A 21941-nucleotide genomic window follows, 5' to 3' on the forward strand; every position below is an offset into this window, starting at 1 on the left:
AAACATGTTGGTGAATATATACATTTGGTGAATATGCATTATTTAATAACTCTACACTGTTATCACCTGTAAACTGATCACAAATTGTTCCTTTCTTTTTCCTTCACTTTAGAGATCTCCTAGGTGTGATTTTAGTCACTTGGAAGAAAGCTCACATTTGGATTTGAATGCAGCGTGCCGTACTTCTCCAAAATCAGTTTAAAATTTAGAAACGCACTGGAACAGGTTGCCCAAGGAGGCTGTGGATGCCCCATCCCTGGAGGCATTCAAGGCTAGGCTGGATGTGGCTCTGGGCAGCCTGGTCTGGTGGTTGGTGACCCTGCACATAGCAGGGAATTGGAACTGGATGATCATTGTGGCCCTTTTCAACCCAGGCCATTCTATGATTCTGATTCCATGAAAAGGAACAACAGGCCCAATGTAATGTTATAAGTTATCTACCAGCTGCAGGTCAAGGTCCTTTTCTAGGTGGTTTTGGCCAGGTGATCTCCAGATCCAAATCTCAAGGCTTTCACTTAGAAGACTCACAGGCCTTTCAGAGAGACCAAAAAATGCTAAAGCTTGGAAGGAATTTGTAGATCAGTCAATTATATGTGAAACTCTGCATTAGAAGAAAAACCTAGTTTCACAGAATGATTGGGAATGACAAAGAAACACACTTTCCCTTGAATGAAGTTGGTATTGCCATGAGAGAGATTCATACTTGGCTGAAACAATGATGTGGGTCAGACTTGACAAGGAAACTTATAAGATTAATAGGAAAGTGATAAGTGCGAAGAGGTGACACAGTGGCTGATTCATAGACATAAAGACAGCAAAGAAAAACAAGTTCTTATAAGGACCAGAAGTATATAATATTATTGTCAACTGAAGTCTGCTATCATTTCTTAGTCAGTAGGAAGGAACAATTCTGAAGCAGGATACAAATCAGTGATATTTATGAAGAACTAATGCACATACTGCCACAAATCATATTTTTTCCAACGGAAAAAGAAATAAAAGCCTATTTGTGTTTTGTACACATTCAGTTCCTGACATTATTATTATTTCTTCAAAAATGATAATCCATCACAGAAAATTCCTGTATCTAATCTTATTGTAGCTGTTGCCACATGGGCTGTGCAAACATTTAAAAAAGAAAACAGTAACTCTATGATAAGCAAAACAGGAAATTGGAGGTTGCTGATGATGTAACTGATATCCAACTGGTAATCTGAGCAATTAAGTCACTGAACATTTCCTGTGCTATAAATTTGATTTCCTGGGACATATTTAATGTTTTTGTTAGATTTCTTGGATAGTGTGCACCAGGTATTTTTAGCTAGAATCATCATCATAATTTTATTTGGTTCCCTCAAAATAAGTAGCATGTTAAAAGTATAATGTGGAAGCATAAAGCTGAAGCATGCACATATTATGGTGTCAGCATTTACTTACAATTGGGCCTATTGTGTAGATAACATCTAAATGATAAAAGGGGAAGGGGGTCTGAGCAGTAAACGCTCTTTGCAAATGCTGCTTAGTAACCAGCAGCACATTGTCACACTGAGAGCAGTATGTTTGTTCAGGCTATTTCATTGAAAAGCAGCTAAGAGCCATACTGGAGGGTGGTGAGGAGAGAGACTCTGGAAGAAGCAGTCAGAGTAGGTGAAATATAATCACAGTCCACCAAAGCCTTTTTTCAATATGCAGGCAGCAAAATAATTGGGTATTTTTGAGCTGCTGTTAATCATTGAAATGCTGGCAGTCATGTTCAAGTGTAAGCTGTTTATTCTTGCAGTGGCGGTGTACTAAAATGGAGTAGTTTCTGAGACACAGAAAATATAAGTCAATGCAGCAGTTATTTTGATTTTAGTGAATTTATACATGGTATATGGCCTAAGATCTTCATAATATTCATAATTTCTTTTGGAAAATAACCTGGCACCTTTGTAGATGCTGTTTTAAAGGTCATGTGCTACTTGCATGGCTTATAAATGATGATTTTAAGGGGTGGTTCACAAAGGCCTCAGTTTAAATAGAATTATATTATGGTATCATAGAATCATAGAATGCCCTGAGGCGGGAGAGACCCAACAAGGGTCATGAAGTATAACTCATGGCTGTACACAGAAACCCCCAAAATCAAATCCTATATCTAAGTGCAATGTCCAATCCTTTCTTAAACTCCAGAATCTGTTCTCCTGCACCACTGAAAGCAGGGCTGGGGCTCACACAGTGATCTGTGATTATTCAAATTCACTGCAGAGAAATGGGAATAGGAATGACAATTAGCATAGGGAGTGCTTTCTGATAGAATATCTCTGGCAGCAAATAAGAGAGCTGCAGGAGAAAGAAGCAGGCTGAGAGGTAATTGCAGTCATGAAAGCATTAACAGAACAAGGCGGGATCATTTCCCCGGGCAAAGCAGTAAGTGAGGTTTGCAATGTCACCAACAGTGTTAAATCCCAGAAGAATTTGTGTGTGTATTATATGGGTTTGGGTCTACATGAAAGGAAATAAACACGGGGTGAGCATCTCCTGGATGTGGAGAAAGTTAATTTCTTGTTCCAGTAGGAAATGAACCTCCAAGAGGACAGGGCAGTAGAGAAGCAAAAGTCACGTGCCATAATGAACATGGGGTTCATCACTATCCCAAAAAAAGGACAGAAAACAGAAGCAGTCATTGCTATCAGGAAGAAGGCAACAAAAGTACACTTTTGTGAGACACACTTCATGTTCATTGTACTCAACATACAAAGACCTTGAATCTGAAACAGTTGAAAAAGTTGTGAAGTCATCAAATGTCTCTGTAGCACCTCTGCCTTTATGTCTACTAGTCACACCACCAGGAGCCATGCTGAATATATCAGAAACACTTCCCAGATCCTGGAAATAAGGAGGCCAGGGGTTTAGGTGTTGTCCTCAGTAGGTTCCTTCACTTCCCCAGCCTGGAAGTGATGGCTGTGAGTGGCACAGATATGCACAGATAGCATTACCAGGGGCCATCACATACAGTGAGATGGGTGATGTCCCATGAGACACTGAGCAAGGAGGTAGTTAACAACACGAGCATCTTTGTACACCACTTTGTTACTTGAATGAAGAGGGTCTTAACTGGGACAAAAGAATGGAAAGTAAATTCTTAAAGCATGAATTAATGTGATCAGCAGAGATCCCAAAGCAGAAGAGGTAACTATAACCAGAGAAAAGGACTAGGCTTAGTAATGGATCTGCAGATAACTCCAACCAGCCAAAATGGGAACATCAGATGGATAACTATGTTGTTGAGTAACTCACATTCAGGAAACAAATTTTTGTCAATTCTAAAGATTTTCGTTATCAAAACATCTTCCGGGAGAGAAAAGCAAACTAGTTATCCAGAAAAGTATGGGGAAAGCAAAAAAGCAAAGAACTGTGTTAGAGAACAAGCTTTTTCTGATGCAATTCTAGTGGCTGGTTCATCACCAAAACATAACATGAGCCTGTAGTGACAGCCAGAATGATCAAGGTATAAAATGAGTGTAATTCAGTCAAAGTATTAAGAATAACGAGAACACTAAGGCAGAAGAGCAAAGACAGCAAAGGATCACTTGTTTCCCTGTCCTGAGATAGGTGTACACTCTAGAAGAGTACACAGAGCATTGATTTGATATACTTACCTGAACCATTAAACTACCCAAAAAGCTGTAAAAATAATAATAATAATATTTAAAAAATAAAATAAAATAAAAATCTAGATCTTCTTGCCAAAAACTCATGGTTATTTCTGTGCTGCAGGAAGAGGGCAGAAGAGGATTAATCAAACTGCCTTTGCCCCAGGACACCTCAATAGCACAAATTTTCTCACAACTCCCAAAACACTTTACAAAAAGAGCCGTGCTTCGTGCTGCTGAGAGCAGAGCTGTTATGGCTGCAGCCAGTTTGGTCTCTGAAAGGGAAGTGCCCCTTCCAAATCCAAATCTGGCAGTGAGGGTGTGAGCTGAGCACATGGATAGCAAACAGAAGGCCACAGGGTGCAATGAAAAAACCACTGAAAGGGAATATTTGGGAATTATAGTTGATGTACTGGAAGAAAGGGAAGTGAAAAACATAGTAGGACCTCTTATGGGGTGCATGAAAAGTTGTTTGGAGTGGTGTGCTTGGGCAATTGTGATCACTAAAGACATGGGAGGCTGCCCCAAGTATGGTACTATAGCAATCTGTCCAGAGTCAGGTACTAGTCAGTATTTCCATTACTGACTTGGATATTAAAATAAGAAACATGCTTATGCGTCTGCAGTCACATTTGCTGGTGACTATGGTTTGAGCTGACCACAGAATAGTGAAAGAATAATATTAAATTCTTCATGATGGCTATGAAACTGAAAAATAACATGTAAAAATATTCAATTCAGTAAGAATGAGGGTGAGCATTTTGTAGGGGGGGGGGCATAAACACAGGATGGGGATCAAATTGGTAGGTGTTAGCTGGAAAAGATTTCCCAGGGCAGTGAACATGTCACCATACTTGCTGGAATTCAAGAAACACTTGGAAAGCACTCTTAGAAACACAGCTTGAATTTTGTTTGGTCCTGTGTGGATCCAGGAGTTGTACTTGATGATCTTTTTGGGACCATTCTGTCTCAGGATATTCAGTGATTCTGTGATTCTGTGAACTCCTTAAAAAATATTTACTTGTTATAGTTGGTCATTAGATGAGCCATCATGTGCTCTGCTTGAGTGAGTGCCATACAGAGTTTAGACAGGAGCAGAGTCTGCAGGTTGGAGAAAGTAATCCGTCCTCTTCATCAGGGGAGGAGTCTATTAAAGAGAATTTGGAAAACAAAAATGTTAATAACCAAAGATACAGAAATCAAGATCTGTAACAACAACTACAAAAAAAGAATTAATGAGCTGTGGTTGCTCACTTACAAGAGAAAAAAAAAATAATAATAAAGTAATAAATAAAAAATAAACTCAAAATAAACATAATAATATTTTAATATTTCAAAGCTTACAGTCTTTTACACAAGACAGCATCAACAAGGATTGTTTTGTTTTGCTTACTTTTAATAGGAAGAATAGAGCTATCTGATTGAGAGAGCTTTGAAAAATTTGAGAGGAGGATTTTCACTGGTTCTTCTTTGGAAGGTGTTTGGAAGAGAATGAGACTTTGAAAAATGTGTCTTTCACAGGGACATATAAACCTTAATTATAGGCTTATAATTGGATCTTATTAATACTTGTACACCTATAAAGAGGTCACTAGAATCCATTTGCACAAAAGTAGTATCTAACCCTCATATCTCCACCTCTGAGTTAGGCCTTGAGATTAGCCCTGCAGAGTGAGGCAGGTGTGCATCTCCCCTGCCTCATGGTTCAGGGCTGGCCATGTGCTGTCTGGGAAGCGCTGGTCAGCATGCTGAGCAGGGAGATGCGTGAATCAGCTAGCAAGGAATGCTTTAAAGAGCAGAATGTCATGCATTTTACTTCTTTTGGAGGTTAGACTCTTAACCCAGGCTGTTGTTCTTTTCAACAACATAGCAAGAGGTCATTTTTCTCTTTTATAAAACAGGCTGAAAAGGAGCAAAAGGTTGCAATTGTCACAATATCCTTTTGTCCTCTAATTCAGCAGTTAAATTACTTCTCAGGACACAGGTTGTTCAAGGCTCCTGCAAGATGGTGCCCTGGTGACTGAGCTACTGGTGAATCTGGGTGCTCCTCTGTTTGCTGGGTCACACACACAAAAAGCTTTCAAGAGTGGTTATGTTAAGAAGGACCTTAATGCTCTAATCAGGTGCATGGGCTCTTCATGTGGGAAGACAGAGACAGGGACTTAGCCCAGCTCTTAGGTTTGCTTATACATTATACATGATGTCTGCCCTGGATAAAACTATTCAGTAGCTCCGAGGAAGGGCCTGAACCCCATCTGTCTTCCTCCTGAAGAAGCTCTGTGACTGTCATATGCAACAAATGCCTGACCAAAGTTTCAGAAAATAAAGAAAAAATATGAGTTTACCAATGGGTTCAGGTGGCATCCATCCCTTTGCCACCTGCCCAAAATACTGAAGTAGCATTCACAGCTCTCCTAGGGCTATTGTTTTCAAGGCTTAGTCCTGAAAATACTGTTGTATGTCATGAAGCACTGAGGCTGTCAGAGAGGTAAATAAATGTCATGTTTATCAGTGAGTGCCAACAGCAACTTGATTGCAACAAAGCCTCAGTTGTTGAATGCTTCAATGAATACAAACATTATTCATTTTACTTCTGGAATCTCTTCTTTTTTGTTTACACACAGGCACATGCGCTCTATATAATGTATAGAGAAAGCATGAAGAGAAGAAATCTGGAATATTTCCCTCTGCAGTGTGATGGAATTCAGTTTACTCAACTGTTGGATGACCTGTTTGTTTGTGAAGCTGTTGTGTTCCCATCTCTGAGCAGTATGTCAGCAAGAATTTATCAAGGGACGAATGAACAGAATATTTTGAAATAGTGGCATTTTAAACCCCTAGGTGTGGGCTTTTATAAAGCAGATGTTTGTGCAGAATTTGAAGTCTACTTACATTTTTTTACTACTTTTCCATTTTTCTTCCTTTTTACTTGTTCTCTATTGCAGGAAGGGTATTCTTAGCTGTTATTCAGCATCCTTCTTCAGAGTGTTCCACACTGATGAGATCATATTTTTAGAAACTTTAAGTATTCTGGACATCAAACAACAGAGCTTCAAATCCATGTTTTCAGCAGCCCTTACTGCTGAATTTTATATTTTTCTTGAACAGAAATGTATATTTCTTACATCACAAATGGGAAACTTAGGTCCTAGGATGTCATGAACAGTTGTCCAGGGTGTAATCAAAAATGACAAAATATTTGAGAGCCTCGTCTGTATTTACAGCCTTTTTCTTTTGAGTTTTGATATGATTTTCACCTAATCTTCAGAGAAATACCTCCTACTAATATATTTATGGAAATCATTGAATGCTTTCATTATGGGTAACGTAGGTCCGTAAAGTAACTTATCTAATAATGAGTTTCTTTTTAGCTAGCTTCATGATTCATATTTCATGTGTTCATTCCCACAGGGAAGTATTTCTAATGCCATTTTACATTCTCTACAGTTTTCTTCTATGTATTGATAGTCCAGGCTGAGAAACCCTACAGTGTTTTGCTGTCCCTAGCTTTACAGCAGTACTTTTGGTTCTGTTGGACTGTCTCTGTTAGAAAAGTCAGATCTGTGACTTGTGTTAGAAGACTCATATTGGTTCACTGAAATGTTGCACTGAAGTCAATATTCTGTAAGCATGGCATCTTAGCAAGGATTTTCCTGTAACCTATTGGCATTACGTTCAATAGCATTGTTCTGTCAACAGATTTATTGCAGTGTTTAACACTATGTCAGGTAACATCTCCCCTTTAGGTCAAGCGTGGATTCATTTTAGTGCAATTGAATTGCCTAGTTTTAAAGGCAAAATTCACCCTCAGACAAATATATTTCACCTCAATAACCCACTGTCTTTTTCTTGAGGCTCAACAGAGTTTGAGCAGATACTTTCTTTTCTATTCACCTGCCTTGTTGCTCTTATTTGCCATTCCATTCAACCAAGTATAGACGTGTCCAACTCCCAGCATCATTGGATTTCTATACATTGCAGAAAAAAGTCACGGACACTTCGTCAATTGTATGACAACCAAATACACAACTCAAGGACTAATATTTGGCTATGTTTGTTTAAGATGAATGGCAACTTAAAAATTTACGTCATGTACAGTAATCATCATAATCATATGGACAGCTCCTGCCATGGTGTCTTTATTCATGACTTTTGCCCTTTATTCTTGATTGATAAGTGACAGCTTTGCATTCTGGACCTCGAAATATATATTTACAGTAGTCTAAGAAATTTGTCCTTAATCAAAGGAGGCTTGACTTGCCAGCACATCTTTAGAATATTATTGAGTAACTCATTAAAATGTTAATAGCTTCTGTCAGGATTTATTGATCCTGATGTCAGCTTTTCTCAGAATAAGAAATAAAGCTGATTTTTATCTTATCTTCAGACCATGCTGAGTGATCAGTACTTAAATGGAATAATGAGAAGTGCTTGAGTAGAATAATCAACCTCCAGGACACATCTTAGTTCTGAATACAGACAGAGACCTTCAAATACACAAATGTATTTTCTGTGGCCTGTGAAATAATGTGCAATATAAGGACAATGAAGAAAACACTTCAACTGGATGATTTTAACAAACATAATTTGTTCAACTGAGGCAAATAGAGGGAATAAAATGGTGTCACATATTTTCTATTGGGTGAAAACAGCTGTTGGAAACAACAGTGCTTGGTAAAATACTACTAGGACTGCCTTTGTTGTTCAGTGCATCCTAAATTACTTAAATTAAATCATGACCAAATTCTGTTCCACTGGATTTCAATAAAACAAACATTTGATGCAAAATATTTTCTGCTATTGTCATGTTGTTTCACATACACACAGAACTGAACAAAAGACTGACTGACATAAGAAGAGAGAGGGAAGGCTATTTGTTTTTCAAAGAAGGCTGCTAATCTTAGAATCTTTCCCACTGTGAGCAAGGTTGTCCAACAACACTAGAACAGCAAATCTTTTGCTGACCTAGCAGAGTCAGGGTCATCAAGTGTCAAAATGAATGAAATATCTTACTTGGAAATGATTAAGTCTACCTTCATCGCAGCACTTCTTCTGAATACCTGAGCAAGTATTTTACAGCATGTCCAGAACTTCAAACAAATAATTCTGTGATATTTTGCTGATTCAATCATTTAAGAAAAAGGGATCTTTAAGAAACCTGTTCCTTGAAGTTTTATTTAAGTAGCAGCCTACAGGGCTACTGTCTCTGAGCCTGGAGTATAAGAAGCACTGTGCTGTTTGTAACAATGCTTGCACCTGAAAGGTGGCAGGTATTTACTGGCAAAGGACAGGAGAACAGTAAATTGGCTAAAAAGTTACCCGACTGCATTTAAGCTGCAGCTTGGTCAGCCTGTGGAAAAACGGTGTGATGGAAGCACCTGCAATAAAAAAAGACTCAACTTTCTGATTCAGTAAGTGCTTTTAAATGTGTTCTTGTTACTTAAAATTAAAAAGAAAGAGAAAAAAAAAATAGTGGTCTGTTTAGTAGTTTTCCTCTATAAGGACAAGAGTGACTGCTGAGGGAGTGATGAAAGCAGTGAAACATATAATAATAGTAATAATTTGGGGCATCCTAAGAAGCTTATTCCTAAATCAGAATGCCTTGTCTGGTTATTAAGCAGTATCTCCAGTCAAGGAGAATTTATAGGAGTTATAATGATGAGTGATATTGTTATGGTCTTGGTCAACTTACCTTTTCATTGGATTAGTCAATGTAATAGTACTATGAAATCTGGCAAAACAGCCAGATGTCATCACATGCTTAGTGAATTTTAATCTGGCATTTGCAGTATTCAAGAATATATTGTGAAAAACGCTAAGTGATGCTTAGTTTATGTCACGTGCAGTACCAGTTTTCATTAACACTTTTCCTGTGACAGTTGCCAATAAATCCTGGAATTATTTGCATTCCTTTAAAAAGATGAAGGCAACAGCTGTGAGAAAGCAGAAAAGAAATGTTACTTGGCGTATGGTAAATGCTGTGCATTTATGAAACCTGACAGAATCCTTATTAATCCTTTTAAAGGTTTGGGCATAAACTACAGTCTTAATGACATTTGTACAGAGTGACACTTATACACTAAGGTCTTTGGTATGCAGTATAAAGTTGCTCACGTATGTAAGTGACTTTAGGATCGAGGTCAGGGTTTATAGAGTGATTTGAGATTCCTCAGGATAGAAATGCCATCTAAATGTAAAGATACTGTTTGTTAGGCATTAGTGTTTTACAGACAGTAAATTTAATGGGCCTGATTTTCATTTACCCTTACAGTCAGATGAGGGATCTATTTTGGAAAAGTCACCACAGTGGGGGAAGAAAAACAATAGCCAGGAAATTGCTAATGGTAATGCGATGTGAAGTCAAGCAACCATTTCAGATCTCATTTAAACTTTGATTCAGGAAAGAACTGAAACATGTGCTTAATTTTAATCATGTCTGCAGTCCCAACAGTCAGTGAGAACTCTTGAAATTAGGCATATTCTGCCTGCACCAAGTCCTCAGTCAACAAAGTACAAAATGCATTACCATTTCTTGTCCAAATTGCCTCTGCCCGATTCGTAATGGGTGGATGGTCTTCTCCCAAAACACAATGATAGAATTGATATTTAATGGAGCAGAAGAATTCCTCTGCTAAACTGAGTGAAATGAGGTGGCAGAATTTCACAAAGGGGAGAGAGAGTCTCATCCTTGGAGAGATGTGTGCTTTCACGTACTGGAACAGGTTGCCCAAGGAGGTTGTGAATGCCCCATCCCTGGAGGCATTCAAGGCCAGGCTGGATGTGGCTCTGGGCATCCTGGTCTGATCATTGGCGACCCTACACATAGCAGGGGATGGAAACTGGATACTCAGTGTGGTCCTTTTCAACTCAGGCCATTCTCTGATTCTATGATTCTATGATTATGGGGCCTAAGGCAGAAACTTCAGCAAAATCTCTCATGTAGGTGACCTGAGGAATCAAGCAGAACTCTCTTGACCAATCGCATTGAGTACCCATACTCCAGACTCCCCTGTCCAGGTTTAATACCAAAAGCAGGAGGGCACTGATATGTTCCAGAGAGGTTTATCTGCCTCCATTTACCTTACAGGGCACAGTGGAGTGTTGTATCATCCATCTGTACCAGTAACAAACTGTTTCATCAAAGAATTCACCATAACTCTGCAAAGACAAAGGCTGCTTCACAACTGCCTCCCTTTCAGTGGTGCTACTCAAGTTTTCTGCATTATTCTTCATTTCAATAGTTAATCCTCCAAGGGAGTTACTTTGAATGTTTACTTAAAACAGTATCCCCTTGTGTTCTGTATTTAAAAATAAAGTGTACATTCTGTGTTGTTGTTTTTTTTTTTTTAATAGCACATATTTATAAATAAGACATGGTCACAGTTCATAGTTTGCACATTCATTTTTAAATGCTGTCTGTGATCTGGAATTTGATGGGATTTTTTTTTTTTTCATAAACACACAGATCAGAAAGAGCCATTTATACTATTTTATACAATTTTTTAAAGTAATGACACGCAAAAAAAATTCTTCAGGCATCTGCATTCTTTTAAAGAATTCATTAAAATGAATTTGCTTCTGATACGAGCAAAGTATTTTTTATTCCATCTCCTGTAGCTAAAATTAATTTGAGTCTTTTTTAACATATCTGGCTTAGAACTGACAGAATGTACTTATTTCACTCATATACACTTTATCTTTTTTATAGGCAACAGGTTACAGTATGTGGTTATGGCTGAAAAAGAGAACTAGTAATTGAAAGTGTTTTGTGGACTTTGCCGCCACCATACTGGGACAATTTTGTAGATTTTAAGTTCAGAAATGATTGTTAAACTATTATTTTTCACTTCTGGCAGAATCCAGACTACAGGATGCCACCCAAGTGACTCGTGTATATTCTTCAGAGGGAATGAAACAGAATTTGAAGAGCCAGAGATAAGACTGGAGGGTTTGGAATCAGAATGTTATGTCTCTATATCTCAAAATTAACTTTAACAGCAACAAATTATGGAATACTTGTCCTGTAGCAGCCTCAAGTTGTGGGATTTTCATCACATTCCTTGGTGTGTAGATGAAAAAAAAATGGTCTTATTCCCAACCAAAACTCTACATCATGCAGTTGGATGCCACATGCCTTCAATATGGCAAACAAGGAATCTGCTTGGCATAATAATTTCTCACAGTGTATTTCCAGTGAAGAAATGGGGAAACTAAGGCATTTGGATGTAATCTTCCTAGCCTTGGGTCTACTTTATGTTTGTGATGCCAGTTGGATGCTTTTCTTCTCAATAATGATTTTCAAAACCACAACTAATGTCTCCTGTAGTTGTAGGAAACATACTCAATTGAAATTTAATGGTGTACAAACCGTATCATGCATAACTATTTTAAACCACATTATTTTCCACTGTTCCCAGGCTTGAATATAAGAGGTTTGTTCTTTCGATTCATAGGTTGCAATAGCTGTTACAAGATTAAGAACAGTTAAAATGTTTCTCCAGCATGTTGTTGATGCAGGATGCTGGCCCAGCGTCTTTACCACACACTGCAGAATTTTCTACTCCTGCCTGTTTCAAGGACAGAAAGGACTACAAACATGAACTAAAAAGATCCACAGACTACATTTTAAAATAGATCTCTACCTTCATTTTTTTAATTCATTTAGCTTTGTCCTTGTGATACAAAACTGAGTAGTGTAAGGCTTAAGCATCAACTTGCTGCACAAACAGCAATACAAAACAATGCTGATGATGAATTTTCAGCTGGCCATGGCACAGCCCTAACAACTTGGTAATCATTCAGTCCTTAAACTCAACTTCCCAAGCAATGAGTAGTTTTTCAAAGGGATCTTGAACATATTTAACCAGAAAGATTATGTGTGTTGAAATTTCATGGAGCTAAACGTGGGGAGATACGAGAATATGCCCCAGGAAGAATACTGAAAGAATGTTTTTATTCCATCTCATGCAGCTAAAATTTCTTTCCAAATATTCCTTCTTTCATCCAGTCAGAAAGACTGGTTTTTATATAATTACCCCAAAATGTCATATTTAAAGGCATAGCGGGAAAGAAACCTTTCTTTACTGAATGAAGGTGTTTTCTGTAGAGGGAGACATTGCCTTCGGTATCTATGGGGTGAAGATTTACACTGTAAAAATTCTGGGAAATGCCAATGACTCTCAACCATATCTGCTCTAGCAAAGATGCTATCACACACTTAGAGAGCAGAGTGTCAAATGTTTTGTGTCCCTGAAAACACATGAGAATTTGTGTCCGTGACCTTGAGCACTTCAGAACAAACCATTGAGGCGAACCATTACTGATTTGCTCTTAACAGGATGTGCCACTAATAACAACACTGCATGACCCAACCATTTGTACACAAGTAATCTAACAATTTCTAACAGTGAGCGGTAATTTCCAAACACATTTCTTTTTCTGTCCTGGTCATAGAGGTGAGGTGGGTAGTAAAGCTTAGTGAGATGCTTACAGCAGTCAAGTAGACAAAACTGATGCTAAGAGAACTGATTGGTTTATTTTACCCACTATCCCATAAAAAGCAGTAATTGACATTTTAATGTATGACATGTTGCATTCCTTCATAACGCTACAGTAATTGAATACACATGAAACTGTAGTGCACTGGGTGACCCTGGAGTGTGCCACACACCTGGAAGCAGTGAAGTTCAATTAATGTGTCATTGCTACTAATAACAGCTACTAGTGAGAACCTCCAGCCAGTTGCTACAGAGAAGGAAACAGTAATCCTTGTATTTAGACAGATAGTATACAGTAAACACCAAAGATCCATTGTTTACATTCAGAGCTGGTTTAGATCAGCAGTTAAAATCTTGTTCTCCCAGCAACTTGACTTTGCATTAAGTTGCACGATTTAATTTGCCCCTGCATTGCATTTGTCTAGCTTTGTGAGCAAAAATCTGTGGATACTAAAATAAAATCAGCTGACAGCTGTTGGTAGACTGAATCGAATAGCACAGAGACAAAGGTTCACGCAATAAAAAGAGAACATAAATCACACGCTTGCACTGAAAAGCCTATGATAAAATGGCCTTAAGGATTTGATTTAATCTGTAAAACCCCAGGAAATTCAGACTTAAGAGTTGAAACTCCTTCTTTGACTTGCTTTGTTGTTAAAATCAAGTTATCAGATATGCTTTAGGCATATGCATACATAGATGTGAATGCACAAACAATCCAAGTGCTTTCTTAATATAATTTACAAATAATAGGTAGCATATCAAAACTGAAAGTGTACATCAGTGGTAGACCAGAAGAGAGGTGGGCACAGCTGAAGTTCTCTTCTTTAATAATTAAGCAGCAGGTCTGATTTAACTAAATAGTAAACATCAAACTCCTGGGACAAGTTATGTGTCCTAGGCACTGAATTTAAGAAATCATTAAACTGTTTAACCAAAAGCTCACAGGGAAGCAAAGATCACTCTGGCGCAGCTCAGTTCTATGGCATTTCTGTCCTCATTAGCATTGTGGAGTGGGATATCAGGTTACAAACATTACATCATTTGATAAGGCCCCCACCGACCAAAAGCCATGTTAATGCTGAAGGCCACGATGTTGATTCATGAGGAGTTTAGCCCCTTCATGGGAACCCTGTTTGCAGTATCAGACCTATGCATTTTTAGTGGTGTTGAGGCAAATCTCCAAGGAGTTGTAGTTTCTGTTGGAGTAATCCCCAAAGATAAAACATCTTACTGAATATGAGCTTGAACTTCTGCAGAACTTCACTCTTCTTCTAGCAGCTATCATCACCACATCTATTTTATTTCTCCAATCACGCTCTTTTCTCATCCTAGATTTGTCTAAGATTTATCTGTCAGCTTTATCTGCCCCTAAATTCATTTCAGGTCTCCAGCCAATTCTCCCAGGCATTTATGATAAATAATATTCTCTGTGTTCTCCCTTTTCCTCCTGCTTGGCTTTATCTGTCTCAGCTTAAAGCCTGTTCTACTGACCTGCCTGAAATCTCATATGGTTGTGGAATTAAAGCACAAACCTCCTCAGCAGCAGGCCTCTAATGGTCATTAAAGCACTGCATAAGCAGTTGGGAGAATGTTTATCTTGAATTAATTGCACAAACACTCAGCTTGTTCTGAGAGACTCTCTAGTTTTTTGAACTATCCAGTCTATACTGTACATGTTCAGAGGGTTAGTGATATTGGTGTACAGTATGTACAGTTTTCAACAGATGGAGGGTGGAGGCTTTTCTTCTTCTCTCAGAGACAAAATGCATTGCGCTTCTGAACGTGCATGAAAATTGTATAGAAAGACTGAGGGCAAGGAGGGATGAGAGTGTTTCTTTCTTTCTATTATAGCATGCTGCCCACCATCTGGGCATATGCTTATATGAGAAGAAATTGTCTCAGGAATGGTCTGAAACTCCTCATACGTACCACAAGAAAACAGTGGAACATTTATATATGTTGCATATATATGCATATAACCTGAAGACAGATTTCTCTTGGGCTTTTTGTGTGTTTTGTTTTGTTTTGTTTTGTTTTGTTTTGTTTTGTTTTGTTTTGTTTTGTTTTGTTTTGTTTTCAGATAGGAAATTATTCCCCAGAATTACTTTGGAGACAAAAACAAGTCTTGTCGTTTCTATTAAACAATGCAGTCCCAGTGCTAATTTCCAAACTCACTCTTAGCTGCCTAAATTGCTGTTGAATTGGGCTCTTTGAAATACAGTGCGTAACAGAGCTGAGTGCTGAAACACCTGAGCTACTCACTGACAAGGTGCTAAGGAAATGGGTTGGTTCTTATCATCTTCTTCCAACCTCAGACTCATCATGAGTTTCCCTGACATGACTGTTCTACATTTTTCAATTTTTGTTTTCTTGCTTTGGTTTGGGTTTTTATACTGTTTATATGGAAAGACAAGAAGCAGAACAGCTTTTCTCATCTCCTTGTCTCTGGGTGTGGAGTTGAACTCCACACTGCAGTTCTGCACTTGGCAAATGAAAGGAAAGATCATTGGCCTTTGAGGAAGTTCAAAGTTTTATCTCCATCTTTTCAACACAATAGCATATTATAAACCAGTCCCTCAGTCCCTCCTGTTCACATCAGGCTACCATGCTTAGAAAAACTGAAAGAGAAAGTCATAGTCATCATCATAGAATCATTAAGATTAGAAAGACCTCTAAGATCACCCAGTCCAGACACTGAATAATATGACCCAAGCCTCATTGGTAAGGCCAGGAGAAGGGAGCCCTGCTCCTCATTGTGCTCCAAAGGCTTTTGATGCATTTGTGTACACTGGGAGTAACATATCTATGATAAGCAAACAAACAAAAACTTGGAAAAGACACCAAACTCCAGATACGTCCTCTACCAGCAAAGCTTGACTTACTTGCTCCAGCTTGACTGCTGGAGCAGGAAATTGCCTTTTCCCCTTTTTCTATACACAGCAAAGTAAACTCAGCATGAGGGCACACTGCATGCACTCCAGTGGACAATGCCTAGAACACATTTTTCAAAGACCAGGGATCTGCATTTGCATCCCTTTGGACAATGGAGGGAATTGAGTCTGGGTCCTAATCATAAAATGTAACTGACTTGCATATATAAATTAAAGGCAATTTCTGTTGATTGTGGAGTGTAATGCATTCACTGATTGTGCTGGGACCAAATCAAGGAGAAAACTCACATCCTAGGTCTGCATTAGGTACCCACATTAAGGAACAAAATGATGACAGATGAGCTTTGGATACATCCAGAATTAGTCAGCAACTGAGTGGAAGTGTTCAGCACTCCCATTTTAGCCTTCAGTATCTGCATTCTCCACGAGTCCCTTTCTGGACCTGGCTTTGAACTCCGAAACTGAGAGCATATCCAAATGGCATCCAGAGATTGAAGTGTCTAATTCTTTGGTATCGGTGGGTCTCAGAGATCAAATTTCAGGATCAATGTCTAAAGGTCAGACAGATCATTTTAGAGGGCAGTATCTTCTGAGTATCTTTCTGATGTTGGCAGAGATTTAACTTAGTTTGCCTTTGTTCATTTAAGGATGAATTAATCCCCCTATTCCCACAGTGTAATCATGGAAACCTCGTTGATACAAATTCTGACAAAGTGAAAAAGACATGGAAAGTTATATCCAGAGCTGGAAACACTAGCAAGAAGTAGCAGTAAAACCCATACTGAGATAAGCTATGCTTTCAGATGTGTGTGCTTGACCAGGTCCTTGTTTTCAGACACAAAACATGCTGATGGGACTTTCTTGGGGAACAAGTTACCGAGGCAAACAGAGGTTTTGTGTGCCCATATGGGGCAGTTTTGAAATGTTTCAGTGACAAATGTGATTGTGGTGATCGCTGCCCATACAACAAGACTTTTCAGTCTCACTGCCAGTGGGAAGGCTAATGGTGATCTGAATTAAGCAGCTACCTGCTTTTAAACTGGGGTGACATGAACATCAGTCAGGATAAGAACAGAAAGCTTGGTGAAGCCAGCTCACAGAAGTTTGTTACACACTCACAAATCCTTGCTGTGGAAGGATGAAATCTAGGGGACTTGCAAGCCACTTCTAGCTATTTGCAAGCCATTTCATGAGGGCATGTTCTCTACTCTGCCGTTTTATCCAAACAAGATCGTGACCATGAGATCAACACACCAGGTCCCAAAGAGCTGAGGTGTGAATCCTCTCTTATCCCATGCCAGATCTTCCCAATCAGCTCGACCATGCTAACGAGGAGATAGATCCGCTCTAGTGACACGCCAATGCCTTGTCGTGACTTGCTGGGGCTGCACTGCTGGGTTTTAAGCCATGTTAAGCCAGTGGCTTACAGAGTTCACTGATATGTGCTCATTTACAGGGCTGAGATCTTCATTTTGCAAAAACAGCCTTCATAAGAACCTTTGCTTCCCCTCTCCATACCCTCTCTCTTGCAGTAACCTCCCAGTCCCACGTGTATAGATCAATCCTAACTTCAATTTCTTTGTCCATACATGGTAAAATACCTATTTAGAGATAAGCTGGTAGCTGTGTTGCAAAGTGTACTGTAGACATATGCAAAAATATTGAATCAGTATGATACAACAAAGAAAGCACGGCAATTAACACGAGCACATATATGAATGTGCTTACAGTGTTGTAAAACATCACATAATTTCCTATAAATAGCATTTTCCATTCATCATTTCTAAATCATGACTAAAGTATTTATAAACGTTACCATAAAGCATTACCAAAGTTCTTCTGACAGCCATTATATAATATATTGAATGTCAAGCAGCAAAAAACACCAAGAGAAAAGAGAGATGTTTTTGCATCAGAATTCCTCTATTCCTTGCAGATCCATTACTCATCTCCACTAGATTAGTCACACTATTCATAAAAGCCAAGGGCCATTGAGAAAACTACTTGAAGTCGCTGAGCATAACTTAAAAAAATTACATTAAAATACTTACATCGACTTTCATCATGTTCAAAGGACTTCAGACAAACAGAGCAAAAACACTCCACTTTGTGTGTGCTTTTCATACAAGGTTTTTCCTAATTCTTCAACCTAGAGGCTTCCTCTCTGTGACTGATACATTCCCTCTCCTGTTCCCAAGGACAGATTTCTCCTTCAAAACTATCTGAAAGAAATATGGTTTGCAGCTTACATTAGGAGAAACAAACCTTCAGTCATGGATGTTTGGGCTTCATAATTAATATCAGTTATGTGACTTTAGGAAACTACTTTCAGAAAATTCATCAAATTTTCCAGTTGAAAAAATAAGCAAAAAAGAGAAGAAGAAGAAAAAAAGAAAGGAAAAGGAAAAAAAGAAAGTTGGCCTCAGCAAAATACCTTTGTTCTCCTTAGAATAATGAAATGGAGAACCTGACCCAAACATGAGCATTCCGTGCTTTTAATGTGGACGTACTTTTTCCAAATGACATCCACTTGGACCAGTCCATCAACTCCTGCAGTGCCGCATGCCCATATTGTCACTGTGTGTTACGCACAGATGCCGTGCAGTGGAGGCACCATGTACCCTTTTCTACATTCTGTACAGGATAAATGAACAAATAAGAAATTTACTAATTTGTCCCATTCTTTTTTCATTTGTAAGCAGCAGATATTTTCTGGCTAGTAGCTCGAGTCACTTTGGACAACCTCTAACAGCGCTATCTGTGTAAGGAGAAGGAGCACCTGGCTTCCTTCCCCGCTCTCTGCCTGGAAATGGATCCCCGCCCCAGCTGGATATTTCCAGTTCATGCCCAGTAGAAATAATTTTCTGTCCTATTGCCAAACAGGGTCCCATGTGGCCAGCAAAGGTTGGACAATAGCAGTAACACAGCTCCGAGTAAAGAGCTGAAAACGATCCCTGCAACCAGAGGCCTCAGTTCTGCGTAGCTTAATAACTCGAGCACTGTGATTTAACTTCCTTTTTCCTTTCAAGTCTTTGGTGCAAATTAATCGTATTGTCAGTGCTTACGACTCCCACCTTACTCATTTGTAGGGACATGTTCGAGTGGCATTCTAGAAGGTTGATCCCGCGTCCTCGCTTAACCAGTAATCCTCATGCACACGGGTAACCCCATTGAATATCAATATAGGGCCGCGGTGCCAGGGAAAGTTAAACAAATCCGGAGGAATCTGTTTTATTAGCATTTATGGGATTTGTGTGGGTGAGCGGCGGCGCGCGTACACCCACACTGGGGAGCGGCGGTTACAGAATGGCACAACCCCGGGCACTACTGGGGGTGCTGGGACTCACAGCGGTGCTGACATTAAATGCCAAATTGTGGCAAACAGGCGCTCAGCACCCGGCGTCCGGATCTTCTCCTCCGTGAGCATCCCCCACTCTCCCTCCCCCCCCCACCACCAACCTCCCGGGCTCCCACCCGGCCGCAGTCCGCGGGGAGCGCCAGGTTCGGCCCGCAGCCTCTCGGAGCACTGCGGCTCTGCATCGCCGCTCGGAGCCATCGGGTTCGGTTCGGCGATTTTCCCTTTGTAACAATTTTTTGTTTGTCTGTTTGTTTGTTTTTTAAAGTCTTGGAGGAAAAAGAAGAAGAAGAAGGAGGAGGAGGAGCAGGAGGAGGAAAGAAAAGGAAAAAATAACGGAGTACGTCTGCAGTATAAATTCACCTGGGGCAGAAATGTCCCCAGGCTTCCCCTCAAATCACGGCTAAAGTATACAACTGTACTTACTGTGTTCTCCCGACCCGTTTTGAAACAGCGGCATCTGTTTGAAAACGGGATCGGAACACTTCAATCAGGAACTGTTTTCGTTATCGTCACTCCTTTATTTTCGTGTCCCGTGTTGAGTTTAAAACGGGCAACCCCTCCCCGAAGGACCCCGCAGCCAAAGCACACTTCAGCTGCTCTCCCAAAGCTGCTTATTGCAAGCCGGGCCAGCAATAAAGGTGTCCTTTTTCGTTTACAACTTTCCTCCTGTTTTTCTTGGTTTTTTTTTCTTGCTTGCTTTCTTGCTTCTTCCCCCTTTTCAGCAGTACGATCCCAGCACCCTGCAGCAAACACACCGCGCTCCCGCATCGCTCTCCTGCTCTCCCCGTATCTGCACTCAGCGGCATTATCGCCAAAGCTTCCCTTCTCGGCCCCAAAGGAGCTCTCCGTTCCTCTCTGTCCCGTTCGGACGTGCTCCAGGGTACCGATATACATACATATACATATATGTATATTGCCTGTCATTCATTTACATTTTGTTGTGAGGTTTTTGTTTGTTTGTTTGTTTCTGTTTCGTGTATATATATATATATATATATATGTATGTATGTATATATATATTTTTTTTTTTTCCCCCGGCTAAATGGTTTACCTCTTCTAACGAGTCCGGTTTCGACAGCGGGTGGAGGTTGGGCTGAATTCTGAGAGTTCCTCCGAAACGCTGAAGTTTCTGCTCGACTGATGGTGTGCTGCTCTCAGTGCTTTGGGGCTTCTCGGTGAAAGTCGCGGCCGAAAGGAGACAAACGACGAGGCAGAGTTCGGTGGATCAGTTCCCTGTGTTCCCGTCCGCGGGGTGCTGGAGTGCTCCCGCTTCCACGGGAGGGACAGAAAGACGACAGCAGAAGGGGAGAGTGGGGATCACGTCTCTCAGGGAGGCCGCTTTCCTCGGATTTCCCTGACCCCAAAGCCGGCCCAGGGCTGACCCCCCGGACGGCGGGCAGAAGAATTACCCAGCGCCGCAATTCTCCCTTAAACCGCTGTTCCTCTACGTGGGGAGGCGGTGGCTCGGGGTGACCCTGCGGAGTGGGACCGCGGCTGCCCCGTGTCGTCGGGGTGTAGCGGCCTTCGGGAGTGCAAACACGAAGCGATCCCGGGGCTCGGCCGAGCTGGGACAGCCCCGAGTGGGTGGCCTAGGGGGTGACAGCTTGTGGCCCTCCTGGGGCCACACCAAGGCTGGACCGTGCCCGGGACAGGGCTCATCCCGTTGGAAGCCTCTCCCGTGGCCCCCCCTCCCCTTGCACTCTTCTATTCGTGGGGGTTTCATACCCTGCGAGAAGAATCGTCAAGTGGGGTCGGAGGACAGCAGCAGGGGGGCTTCAATGTGCAGCGGGACAAGAAGCACTGAGCCCCGGCACAGCAAAGAGCAATGCGAGGTGTGTATTTATACGATATATATCTCTAGTATATATAATATAATACTATATATATTATAAAACACACAATAAATACATAATTTATCATGTAATATATGGAATATATGACGTATAATACATAATATGTAAGTAATAATTAAACATGCGTGCGTATGTGTCATGTGGAAATACCTGTTTATAAATACACGCACGTACGTGTTATACGAGTCCTGTATACAATGTATCTACAGTGTATATGTGGTACTCCACTCATGGTACACACATACATCTCTATGGCTGCACCTACAAGCCTATACCTCTCTCCCCTTTATACACGGTGCCTAAGAAGGCCCGAATTTCGGGGTCCCGCACTGAGCAGAAGAAGCCCCCCCCCCCCCCCCCGACTTGACTTCAACCCCCTGTGAAACCAAAGCTATGTGAGTCCCCTCTCCCCCTCCCCCCCACTACTCCCCGGCCCGGCCTCCGTCCCGCGGCGGGCTCTGATTGTGGCTCCTTTCTGCCCCTCTCTATTTGGGTGCCTGGGAGGGAGGACACGTCACGGGAACGTTGTCCCCTCCCCTCTGGAGGCTCTCCTGGCTCGTCTCAGCCTTTGCTGAAGAATTAAGCGAGGGGTCCGCTGCGGAGCTGCTTCTGCCCCGGAACAAAAAAAAAAAAAAAAAAAAAACTAATGAAATTGAATTTACTTGTTCGTCCTGCAGTTCAGTAAACAGAGCTCAATGTGATTT

Source organism: Coturnix japonica, chromosome 1 (assembly GCF_001577835.2).
Source record: "Coturnix japonica isolate 7356 chromosome 1, Coturnix japonica 2.1, whole genome shotgun sequence".
Classification (NCBI taxonomy): domain Eukaryota; kingdom Metazoa; phylum Chordata; class Aves; order Galliformes; family Phasianidae; genus Coturnix; species Coturnix japonica.